Source organism: Barbus barbus (genome assembly GCF_936440315.1).
Source record: "Barbus barbus genome assembly, chromosome: 18".
In the NCBI taxonomy this organism is placed as follows: domain Eukaryota; kingdom Metazoa; phylum Chordata; class Actinopteri; order Cypriniformes; family Cyprinidae; genus Barbus; species Barbus barbus.
Window position 1 is genome coordinate 16,398,458 of NC_136746.1, and position 13,043 is coordinate 16,411,500.

Below are 13,043 nucleotides of genomic sequence, written 5' to 3' on the forward strand. Positions count from 1 at the left end.
ACACTATAAAAAATTAATGAATAAATAAATGAACAGCTAAAAAAAATGTAATTAAATAAATTAATTGCAGAAAATGTAAATAAATATAGACAATAACAATAAAACTACAAACTGATGCATATGTAAATCCTGACAATTCAAAATAGATGACAGACAAGGTTACAACCGTTTTTTAGATTGTAGTATACTTAATAAATGCAAGGAATCCTTAGAGGAAAGTGTGTGAGTGCGGAAACAATAAAGTGTTGAGCAGCTACAACATTAAGGAACGGCTAGCAGCTGTGTGTATGCGATTACATGTCTCTGCTGTGAGCAACATAATCCCACCCCCCGCTCGACCCCCCCCTGCCAGGCCTGGAAACATCTGTGGGAGTTTAATGGAGAGCAGTAAGACTCATATCTGGTGGCTGAGATGACTGTTTGAGACATGAGCGAGCGTGGAGTGTCTGATTTACGATACCGATAACACTCCAGATTCCTCACTCCACTACAGCAGAGCCGGCCCAACTCTTCTTCATTAATCTCCATAAATACTGGCCTGATAAATAAAACAGCCCCACTCTGGTGAAAAACAAGGCTGCCATTACCAAACCATAAAGCAAGCTGTCTCGATTGCCCCCTTTGAGTACGACAGTATGAGCAGAGCTTGCAAAATTTGTCGCATTATAATTTAAAAAAAGCTGTCTAGACTCGAAACCCATCTGCGACAGTTTGGAAAGTAGACCATACGGTAGTTTTGCACTTGGTGTTGGATTTATAAAATAGCTAAATAGCTGACTCTCTTTGAAAACACACTTATTTACCACCTCCAACCACGCACTGCCAGTTCAATACTCGCTGGAATGGATAAAAACATAATTACACAGCATTCAGTCCAGGAAAGCTTGGTCATTCTTTATTAAACTGTGAATTTAATTAAACAAACTAGGATCTCAAGCTGAATGTATTCACATATGCAGCGATGTACTGATGTACGTTCTGTGTATTGATAACTGAAGCAATCAGTGCTCCCTTATTTCTTTTCTAGCAATAGCTTCTCGGCGTTAGACAGATCTTGATTGAGAAGGAGCCGTTATTTGTGACCTTCTTAGACAAACCCAGTTATGCGCTACAAAATCCTGTAAAAACATGATTTTATCTCTGCTAATTTGTATCGATAGCTACGCAAACCTCAAAAGCATAGCAAACCCCGTAATTAAGGTTTGTGGTTCCCTTGAAGACAGAACAGGGTTAAGCAAGGGTTCAAGTCACGGATGGGTCTCACACGCTATACGCTTTGGAACGGAGGACAACTAGGTTGTTTTACCCCGCGTTGTGTGCCATAAATCTAATCAAGGTGATAAATCAAGGCCATTCTGACTGGGCAGACTGTAACTGTATTGTAACAAAACCTGAGGAGAACGGCCAGGGCTGGGAACTAGGCCATTAGGTCCTCTCAATCCCCAGCTTTGGGTAAGGTTTCTCTAAGCATGTAGTTAACTACACTCAGGAAATGATTCCTCTCCAGACCATTAATGCACTATAGAATAATAGACACACTAAGGACCGTGGCAGATGTATTTCTGCGCCTATAAAGCTGTCTCTCAAAAGCCCTCTTCGCTTGCCAAACGCAACACCTCTTGCTCCAGAGCAGCGACAAAGCCTGTAAAGGTTGGCCTGCTCTACGCGTTTCCAGACAAGGCAGAATGTTCACAGGGTCAGCGCTGGGGACTGAGCCCTACAGTTAAATCCATATGAAAATGCAAAAATGTGAATTCTGCTTTATAATGGCTCCCGCAGGTCCCGGCGTTACGGGCCAAAAGAAGCTTCCCCGAAGCCAACTGCTGGATCAGATTTCAGACCTTTTACCCCACCCAGAAAAAAGAAAAAAAAAGTCAAGAGAAAGACAGACGGACAGAGGAGGAGAGACATTTAACGCACATTTCACTTCAGACAACCATACCAAAACAATTCAATTATCCCATCGTCCTTGGGGCCCCAAAGTGATTTATCGAGTTGTGGCACCTGAGATGCAGATCATTCCAGGTCTTCACTCCCTCTCATTTGACTTGACTTCCCCCATCAAAAAAACCCACTCATTCTCTCCCTGCCTTTCAGACCCCTGGGTTCCTGTTAAAAACCCAAGCAAGAGATCCAGGAAGAGAGGGGCCAGGCCCTGACAGCCCTGTCTGAGATTACAGCGAGAAGGTCGTCTTTGAATGAAAAGCTCGTTTATCCGAGTTAACGCTGGCAAATTTGCCACTCCACATCCAGCCCCTGTTAGCTTTGGCAAGTCTAGTGAAACGCAGCGGTAGCGCTACGCAAACACCAACGGGGCTGTGCTGCGCCGCGCTTCTTTTCTCTTTTCGACACTTTTGGGAGCTGGAGAAATTATCCAGCACACATGGGAATGACGAAGCCACTCGCCATCCAACTTTAACTACTTGAGCTGACTGGCAGAGGCTTTAAAATTTGGGTAGCTGTAATTCTTCTCGAGTCTTGGCGTTCGCACACAGAAATTAATATATAATTCTCATGAGCATTCACTGGGTGCTCAAAAAAAATCTATTAGTTTTAAATTGTCTGTCTGATAAAACATTCAAACATTGACAGTGCAGCATAACAAAGGAAGTGAATAAAAAGGAGAAGTTTGATATTTTCAAAGTAATAGTTATACTGCACGCTTCACTGATAGCTGCATTTATGAAGGTCGTACTTTCAATTGCCCGTGGAAATTCTTTTTATTCAATGTATTTTATTGTACTGCATTGAATATAATTTATGTGGCCTAGTCTGAAAATTAAACAGAAGACTATCTGTCTAAAAAAATACACAAACAAATTCTCCAGCTCAAATCCGTCTGAGAGTCAAACAAACAGCTGCGGCACAACAACTTCTTGTTTAATATAATTTCAATGATGACCTTGTGGGCCATCATTTCTTGTCAGGCCAAATTTTACTTCAAGTTTTCACAGCTCATGAAATATTCATCTGAGGAGCTTCCCGCTCTATGGCATAATTCGGACCAGTAATGAACAATATGGATTCAAAAGGGGATACGATTTCACAAACAAACAGAAAATTACCAAGCGTCTTGAATCCCCCTGCTGGGCGACTATCCTAGTCAATTAAAATGACTTCACTGTTGCTTTTCTTCGATGCATGTTCTTTTCCTTTTGTCCTGTTTTTAGCACACTGCGCATTCGACACGAATCAAGGTCAGGATTAATTATGGAGCCAAATCCAGTCACTTTTATTTCTCAGTCAAAAGCATGATGTACTGTTTATCAGTGGCAAACCCTGCTACGAGCGGCTCCTTCTCAGCATGGCGGCAGCCTCGGGGCACTGCCCAACAACACTGCTTCTGCCTGAGTTTACTACTCTGCACTGCACCGCTAATTTAAGCTGTAATCAAGGGGTCTCATTCATTAAAACTTAAGAAAGGCAGCAAGCAAATCTCTAATGCTTTAATCTCCCTCGTGCTCTCATACACACCCACACCGGAGTATTTGTGTTAGGCTAATGTGCTAATGATTAGAGAGCCCACATCTCTACCTCCCGCCGCTCCTTAAAGAGCAGTATACAGAAGAATAACAAACAGCTGCCCACCGCAGGAATCCACGGCTGCTCCACTGGCACTCATGATTGGCATGAAGAAACTACACCCACCTCTAAAAAAACCCCACACACGCTACCTGCTGAATAAAGTGCAGATTAGCCATCACATAGACTACTGAGATCACATTTGATTACATGATTGCACTGATAAATTAAAACAGCCCAATAGACAAAGATGCGAGTATGAATTCACTCATACATTCATACTTTATCCTACTATCGGTCTAATAAGAGCAAGTGTGTCAGAATCACTTGGAACAGTGCAAAGTAAAACATTTGGCAGATGAACACAGTTTTAGTAAGCCATAAAGAATAACATAATCATGGGCCAAGCTAAAGGTTATTTCAGTATAGTTTATACTGAGTTAATTTACAACAGGGGTTAATATACTGGAGGCTTGAGCACAAAGCAGATGCTAAAAATTCTTATCTGCACAGACCGTACTTTAAGTGGGGTTGTACTTATCGGTATGCAGTATTATAAATATTTACTCACATTTTTATTTGCCCTGTCGCTCTGACCAGACAAAAATTAATAGGCTTTAGTCTCAATTGTTTTTTGTGTACAGTTTAATTCAAATTTAAAAGAATTTTTTTTGTTAAAAGAAATCATATCTAATATATACTGTAACATTATCTGCACCTAAACGAACAACTTCATAAATACTCATTAAAATACATACAATATAGTTAGTAACTGTGTATCATTTATATGAACAAACGCTACTGTAAATTTAAGTAATCAACATTCACCTCGATTTTGTGGATAAACATTGAATTTTGCTGAAATGTGCCGCTACACAAGTTTAATCGCATTTAATTCCTCATTAAGAAAATAACATTTACAAAACGTGTCACTGCTCACATTAAAACTAGCAGAAATTTAGGACTATTTAGAAATAAGGAACAGTTTAAATTGGAGTTATTAACCAATCAAAATAATTTATTATTAAAATCAACAACATTAAAACTGATTTGACCCCATTTATTTACTTAATGCATTTTTGTAGTCTAATTGTGAACGATGTGTGTATGTTTGAGTTTGTACTCAACTTATAACTTGATCCACAACTTGTTTTTCCTCTGAAGCAACTTCGCTTAAATTGAGCAAGAAACTGGATAAACGTTATTCAACAACCAAATAGCTATTTGATTACTGTTTTAGTGACCTCTCACATTCAGTTTGACTCTATTCTTATATGTAACACACACTTTATCATCATCCAACAAATTCTTTATTGATACAAACCTGCCCACTTGTGTCACATTACAGAAAATGGGCTGTAATCAACAAATCACATTGACTTATACTTCAATAAATAATTAAATGAAGTTATCTTGGCAGCCCTAAAACAAAGCAAACTTATTTCCCCTACTTCAAATATTGCACATAACGCGCTAAAAAAAGGCAATCAGGCAACAAGCCTGGACTGAGAACCCAGACCCTTACAAGCAACTAAACAGAAGCTCTTGTGGGAGGCAAAGCAGGTACAGAAGTAGCTCTGTAAAGCAAAGGCAATACATCAAAACAACGAGACAACACAGTAACACCTGTTCAGGGTGCACGCTACTATTTCTCTTTCTCACACACTCTCTTTTTAAAGACAAATATAGTTGCAATTGCAGCTTGTCACAGGGTGACCTGCTTCCTCAGCAGACCTCCTGTAGGTCTCCAGGGATGCTCTGGCACTGATCTCAGCACAGCTGCACCTCAACAATCTCAGCCGCCAATCAAAATACGACCTTCCTTTTCTTTTCAAGAGCACGCCGGAGATGCTCCCGTGTTCGCACACAACTACAGCTATTGCTATGCTAATTCCTGTCTAATTTCTCACCCCCCTTATCTCTCTCCTCCTGTCACTTAGACAAACAGAGGTCGTCAAACATCCCAGAAAGCATGGCAGGCTCTCCCCGAGCGGCATGCCGATTTTTATGAATTATGGAGAGCGCTGTAAAGCATACTGCCTTCACTTTAATTAGGTTTGAGTGTGGAGGGCCGTCTCTATGGGAAGTCTAGAAGCAGCATGTAAGACAACTTCTGCTCTGTACTGTAATATCCCTCGGCACAAATGTCCACGCTACACTCTACGCCGGGTTGCCAACATCTACAAATCAAGTGAATGGCTAAGGGGAAGGCAATTAATTTGTCCAAATGTTTCTTCTTTTTTTCTAACAAGATCATCTTCTCAAAAAGAAGCACATTCAAGCATATTTTGGAAAGTTTGATATAGGTTTCAATGACAGACAAACTGAAGCATGCCTGCAACTAAACTTGACTTCTCAGATCAGTAATCTGAAAGCTAGTTGAACCCTGACCCAAGCAGTTAATTAATAAGTCATGTCAGCAATTAGATAACACTATAAGCATCATTTGCAAGTCAAATTACTGGTAATCCTACTGGTATGTTAATGATGAGTCAGCGATGCAAGCAAGACGTAAGAGCCGACAGGTAAATCAGCATGACGTTAGCTGTGTGTTTATTAGTGCAAGCTAACAAGGCATGAATTTAACAGCACCACTATACTATAAACTGGCCAAGACAGACAAGCTGAGTGATTATATCAAAATAATAAAAAAGCTAACAGTTGGATTTTAAACATCTAATTGGCAGTGGAAATTTAGCCTTTATTGCCTGGGATGATACCAATCAAAACAATGGCAGCACGGATCACTTCACAGGTTAATGGCATGCAGGAGCAACATTTCTATAAAACTTGCAATTACCTTGACAGTTAATGCTCTGAAGGAGCCTGAAGACTCTGGCAGCCATCTTGTTTGCTGCTGCAAGCAGTCAGGTTGGAAACATTTTTCAATGTCATATGGAAATAATATTATTTCTGGGATGAAATGTGGCTCATAATCTGCAATATATAACTCCTTAACCAGCCTTAAAGGGATAGTTCACCAAAAACTGTTTTATCGTTTATTCACCCTCATGTCTTTCCAAACCTGTGATACTTTCATCTGTGGAACACCAAAAAGATGATGATGATGATAATACTTTGTCAGACAAATCTGAAATTTTCCTTGCGTAACAGTATCTATGTTTACAACATTCACCACTAACAAATACATTTAATCTACACAGTACAAAGACATCACACATTATACATTACACTTACATAAGTATTACATAATATCCTACATTACATATTCTAAACGTTTGAAGCCAAGACATCCTCCATTACATATACTACACCCTACATTTTACAGCACATTCACCTCTTATACTCATGATTTATGATTCTTATGTCTTATTCAACTCAAGGATAGCCTTGATGCACAAATGAATGCTTCAGCCTCTGTTGAAACTTGGGACCCTGAACCTCCAATTTGATGGTAATAAAACATGATTAGAATCAGCTAATATATTATTAGCTAGCCTTAACAAGTTGTTATAATAATGAAATAAAAATATAATTGAAAGTTTTTGGATTTAATTTAGTTTGGACCCCAGTGACTTTCAGTATGGAGGGGAACTTGTTCCACAGAAGAATGTTGTCAATTTCCCCTATGGGAATTACAGTATTCCTTTAAAGGTGTCATATGACGTTGCTAAAAAGAACACTATTTTGTGTTTTTGGTGTAATGCAATGTGTATACGTGGTTCAAAAAACACATTATTTTCCACATACTGTACATTAATGGTGCTCGTTCAGAGAAGCGAGGCGTGCTCTGATTGGCCAGCTATCCAGGGCGTTGTAATTGAGACGGGAATGTTACACCCCTCATCATATTGTGATGGCCTTTCCCAGCGAGATGAGTAAAGGGTGCGTCCGAAATAGCATACTGCATAAGTAAGTACTACATTTGAATTTGAACGTACTTCCCGACCGTTAAAAAAAGTACGTTCTATGAAATTCGGACGTACTACATACGCCATGTTGATATCACGTGACATGCGTCGTCACTACAGCGCGAAAATTTAAAGAGACCACTCTCCTGAACAAACATCGGCGATGTGTTTTTATTCTTAACGCTTTCGTCCGCGTTTTTGTGTCGGTCAGCTGCTCGCAGATTACCCCTTCGTCGACAGCTTGTAAACCATTTACTAAACATATAGCAAGTAAAATTTACCTCAGAATAAAAGTAACCACAGCTGTGAACCTGCTGATTTTGAGTAATTTATTGTATTAAATGAGTGCAAATAAAAATAAACGATAATTATATACACACACCAATTCATTCATATATATATATATATATATATATATATATATATATATATATATATATACATACATACACACAATACATACACAAAACACAATAGAAGTGTGATCACCTATCTAGTAAATTTTACCTCAGAATAAAAAAAATCCACAGCCAGCTGTAATAAGTAGTGTAACTAAACTGATTACATTTGATAACTTCTCTAAATTTCTAATGTTTTCAACTGTTAATCATTTTCAATCATATAAACCAGACAGGGTTAATTTCACAGTACTCAACACTGATTAGTCCTTCATCACTTGAATTAAGATTAATAATTAGTAATTTAATTTAAAAGCACAGCTACCACAAAATAAGACTTACTTTGAGATCATTCTGAGGTTAAATACAGATTTAAATCCATAAGAAACAGTTTAGTAACTATTATAGTTTTTTTTTTTTATCAAATATTTGCATACCGGAAACACTGGCATCTAACAATGCTTTGGAAAAAATTGTTAATCTTAAAAAAAAGCATATTCATAAATCCAAATATTAAATAAAAGTTATCGACTAAGCATGTGTCCTGTTCTGTGTCCTAAACCCCTGAAACATTGGGGTCTCATATTTTACAGCAATTATAAGAAATCAATTAAATCTGTATGTGAGTGTGTGTGGAAAAAATCTGATATAACCCCCTTTGTAAATATTAACATTTTCATAAGTAACTAATTTAATTACACATTTTTTCTCAGTAATTGTAACTGATTACAATTACATTTATTTTGTAATTAAATTATGTAATTTAGTTACATGTAACTAGTTACTCCACAACACTGTACATATACATAAATACATACATAATATATACATTATAGACAATATGCACACACAGCAGCATCATAATACTGGGTGCTGTCACTGGCCTTCGACATCCCCCAACTCCTCTGTGCATGACATTGTGCCCAGAATGAGCAGGGCAGTCTTCAGGATTTTGAGAAGGCTGATTGCTTTCCCCACTGCAGATGACCTGGAGACAGTGGGAGCAGGTTTTGCCCAGATGGCTGGGTCTCCAACTTTCCATGTAGTAGCTGGAACAATATATGGCCGTCACATCCGAAGTGAACCACCAGCAAATGAACTGAGCCCTGCCTTTGTGCCAGATGTTGTTGCGTGCTGTGCTCCACAACCTTTGTCTTCAGAACAGGGACATTGTTGATCCAAAAGTTGTGAGGATCATAACGATGACCAACCTGAATCCCGAAACACAAAGCCAGTGCAGGAGAGAATGTGTGGGACAATCTGGCCACAGGTGTGTCTGATCTTCAAGTGCATGATTACCTGTAAGACAATTTAACAGGTTAAGACTGCAAATCAGTTCATGTTCTTCTCATATTGCTATTGTAAGATAGTTAGTGTAAGAAATAAATAAATAAATAAATAAATAAATAAATATATATATATAATACACATGTACATACAGTTCTTTGAAATTCTAGCAATATCACAAATGTCACTTGGGGGTTATATTTATTTGGGCTTTATTTTACAAATTTATTACTTCATTCCTGGGGTAAATTTAGAATTTCCACTTTTTCCCCACTCATTTTTGTTACGCAAATTTAAAGTCCTCATCTTATACAGGGGAAGAAAAATATTTTGATACTGTTTTGAAGTTATATTTATAAGATATTGCTTTAAAATAGTTTCTCAACGTCACATCAATATTAGTGATAATTATTGATCAATCTATCAATGCTACAATGGCAAGCTAAGGCAATTATTAACAGTATTTTGCTATGTATCCAACAAATTTTTCTCAAAATATCCGCACTGGTAAAAGAGAAATAAAATCGAAATAAAGTTTTGTAACTATCTCATTAAATTACTAAACGAACCGTCTGTTCAAGGAAAGCAGTGTTAACAAGCTGATGTACTGCATTGATTAAACATCTTTTAACATCTTTTAATAGTCTCATCTGTTTACATTGTTTGAACCTTCAACAAGTAAGCCGTTTACTTGGATGATTTTAAACAAGTACAATTTAACCACAATGAACAACTTTTTTTCTTGAGGTACTTACACTTGAAGACAGTCGCGTCGCCTCCTTCCGCCCTTTTTCGAATATGTCGCCTCCTCTCCCGTGGCCTCACGGGATAGTAAAGTGTCCATCGTTTGCCTACTACAGAATTCGGGCGGAAGTAGTAGTTCATCCGGGTACTTCTCGCCTACTGTTTTTCAAATACTAAGAATTCGGACATACTACCTGCCTCGCATACTGTTTTTCGCATACTATATAGTAGGGAAGTATGAGATTTCGGATGCACCCTAAGACAATAAAGCTCATTACAAATGAGGCATTTGTTGCATCCAGTGGGGACATAATTACTGATTATAATGACTTGTACTGTCTTTTTACGCAGTGCGATGCAATGCGACGCGTATACATTACCATGTCTGCATTTGTGATCGGAGAAACAACAAACAACAAGCGCTACTCTACACAGCTCAAAACTCGCATTAGAATCAGTCAGTAGCAGAGACGTACTTGCAGGCTGTGAGTCAGAAGCACCAGACTGTCCTTGCAAATTTGGAATTGCCCCACTTTATAGAAAGAGCCTTAGTGCAAGCCTACAAGCAAGGCTACTCTCCTGCCAGGTTCAGGAAATAGTCCTCTGTAAATTGCGCTGCACACACTCGAATATTTGCGTTGTACTGCTCTGGAACAATGTTGTAAATACAACTTAACCACTGATTTTTAGTGGCCTCTTTTGGAAGCCCAAACAAAGTAGTTTTGCTTTCACAACGAAACAGCGTCTCCACGATATGGCAGCAACAATACTACAGTGAGAATAAAAATCACACTCTCTTTCTTTGCGTAAACATTTGAGTAGTGTTATGAAAATCTCCCCAGACCGTGATGTAGACATGTGGGGGCGTGTTTAAATGAGCCACAGTAAAGGGGCATTGCAGAGTCTCAACTTTTATAAAGAATATCTCTTTGGTTTTGAGACTTTAGTCTTTACAACATCAGGGATCTTATCTATGCACAAACAGCTTGTAACACTCCAAAGAGAAAGGAAAATTTGAAATCATATATGACCCCTTTAAGAGTTGGAAAGAGAAAAAGTGACAACTTAACACAAAATGAAAGACTGATTTTAGGCAATTAAAATGAGCTAAAGGAACTAAAATCAGATCTTTGCCAATGCTGAAAACAATTGATGTAACAAACAATATCAGAGTTTGCCACCAATTTACAGAAAACGATGGCTTCTCAGGAGAGAGCGCAGACTCTCAAAGCTGTAAATTGCTGTGCACAGGTGTGTGCAGTAATTCCTGGAGATGTGAGGCATGTGACAGTAGACAGGCGGACTGTGACAGCAGAATTGACATTGGACGCTCATCTGAAGAATTACAGCCACGGCTGGATCCCAAAGCTATTACACAGCATGCTGTGAAGCGGTCACTATCAACTCATGCCGAAAACACTGGCCAGGAAGTGCTTCACTTCAGGGATTCTGGTGTACATGGAGATTTCTGAACATTCCTGTGGCTTCAATATCATCTTTCAAAGCAAGGATGGATAGTCGAGTTCTTCAGCCATCGGTGCCACTAGATAGAGCCCTAGCCACTATGAAGTCAAGGTTCAAAGTTGTATGCATCACATGCACAGTGGTACCCGGTAGTACAAAAAAGTGAAATGTTTTATTTACATCACCACAACAACTGTGGAACAAGAAAAAAATACAAATAAATAATAATAATGCTTTTAAGACAAAATAAAACTTTGAAAGGAAATGTACAGTTTTAAGTATTAAAGGAATAGATGACACAAATGAAAATTGTCATCATTTACTCATACAGGTTTGAAACAACATGAGGGTAAGTTTCTGTCTTATGTTGAACACACAAGATGATATTTTGAAAGATTTTGAAGCAGCAAACAGTTGCTGGTCCCCATCGCCTTCCATGGTAGGGAAATAAATACTATGGAAGTCAACAGGGACCATCAACTGCTTGATTACCAGCATTCTTCAAAATATCTTCTATGTTAAACATAAGAAACTCGTACAGGATTGGAACGACATGAGGGTGTGTAAATGACAATTTTCATTTTTGAGTGAACTATCCATTTAAAGGCCAGAGCAACAGCAGGATAAATAATGCAAGATTGGAGTGCAAGCTGTGTACAATATTCAAAGATGCAATGAACTTGGCACTACGCAAAGCAAATTAAGAAACAAATTAAATGATAAAATAGTGTTTTTAAGGATTTACTTATACAGTATATACACACTACAGTTCACAGGTTCTGAGTCAAAACTTTAACATTTTTATTAAAGTCTCTAATGCTCATCAAGGCTGTATTTATTTGATCCAAAATATAGTAAATGCAGTTATATTGTCAAATATTGTTACAGTTTTAAATAACTGTTTTCTGTTTTGATGTTATAAAATGTAATTTATTCCTGAGATGGAAGAGCTGGAAGAGACTAGTTCTGCCTAATGTTTTTGTGGAAACTGGTACATTTTTATCAGCATTATTTAATGAATATAGAAAGTTCAAAATAACAGCATTTATACATATATTGTAAAAAGACTGCTGTAAATTTTACAGTAACTTACTGGCAGCTGGATGCCAGTAAGTTACTGTAAAAACGGTTACAGTATTATTACTGTAATTGCGTTTACAGTATAACAAATGGCTTTACTGTATTTTCAATTACAGTATTACCGTATTTTCATTTACAGTGCTGTAGTGTTTATTTTCATGTACTTTTAAACATTTTTTACCTGTAAAAAAAATCTAATTGTGGTACAGCACTGTAATCCATGATTTTTACCACCCCAATCCCATAAAGATCACAATAACTCACGAGCATTAGTTCTGATAATATTATTTTTAATTGTTGAACATTTTCTTTTTAAAAGTACAAATGACAAGTCTTGATCTCCAGGATGAACTATCTGAAAAAAGGGCATCACCATAATCCCCTGGGCACTTTGTATTATGGCAAAACATACACATACTGAAAAGCAAAAACACAAACAGTCAAGAGTTTTTGAACAGTTAGATTTTTGATGTTTTTGAAGAATTCTCTTCTGCTCACCAAGCGTGCATTTATTTAATCCAAAATACAGCAAAATACTGTGAAATATTTTTACTATTTAAAATAACAGCTTTCTATTTGTATTAAAATGTAATTGATTTCTGTGATCAAAACTAAAATTTCAGCATCATTACCCCAGTCTTCAGTGTCACATGATCCTTCAGAAATCATTCTAATA

At 37.6% G+C, this 13,043-nt stretch overlaps 1 protein-coding gene across 2 annotated transcripts in view; it reads right to left on the bottom strand.

Annotated features, from left to right (window-relative positions):
- Positions 1-13,043, bottom strand: part of LOC306884107 (adenosine kinase-like) — a 161,386-nt gene that overhangs the window by 90,649 nt on the left and 57,694 nt on the right. The gene's annotated exons all lie outside the window — the stretch shown is intronic.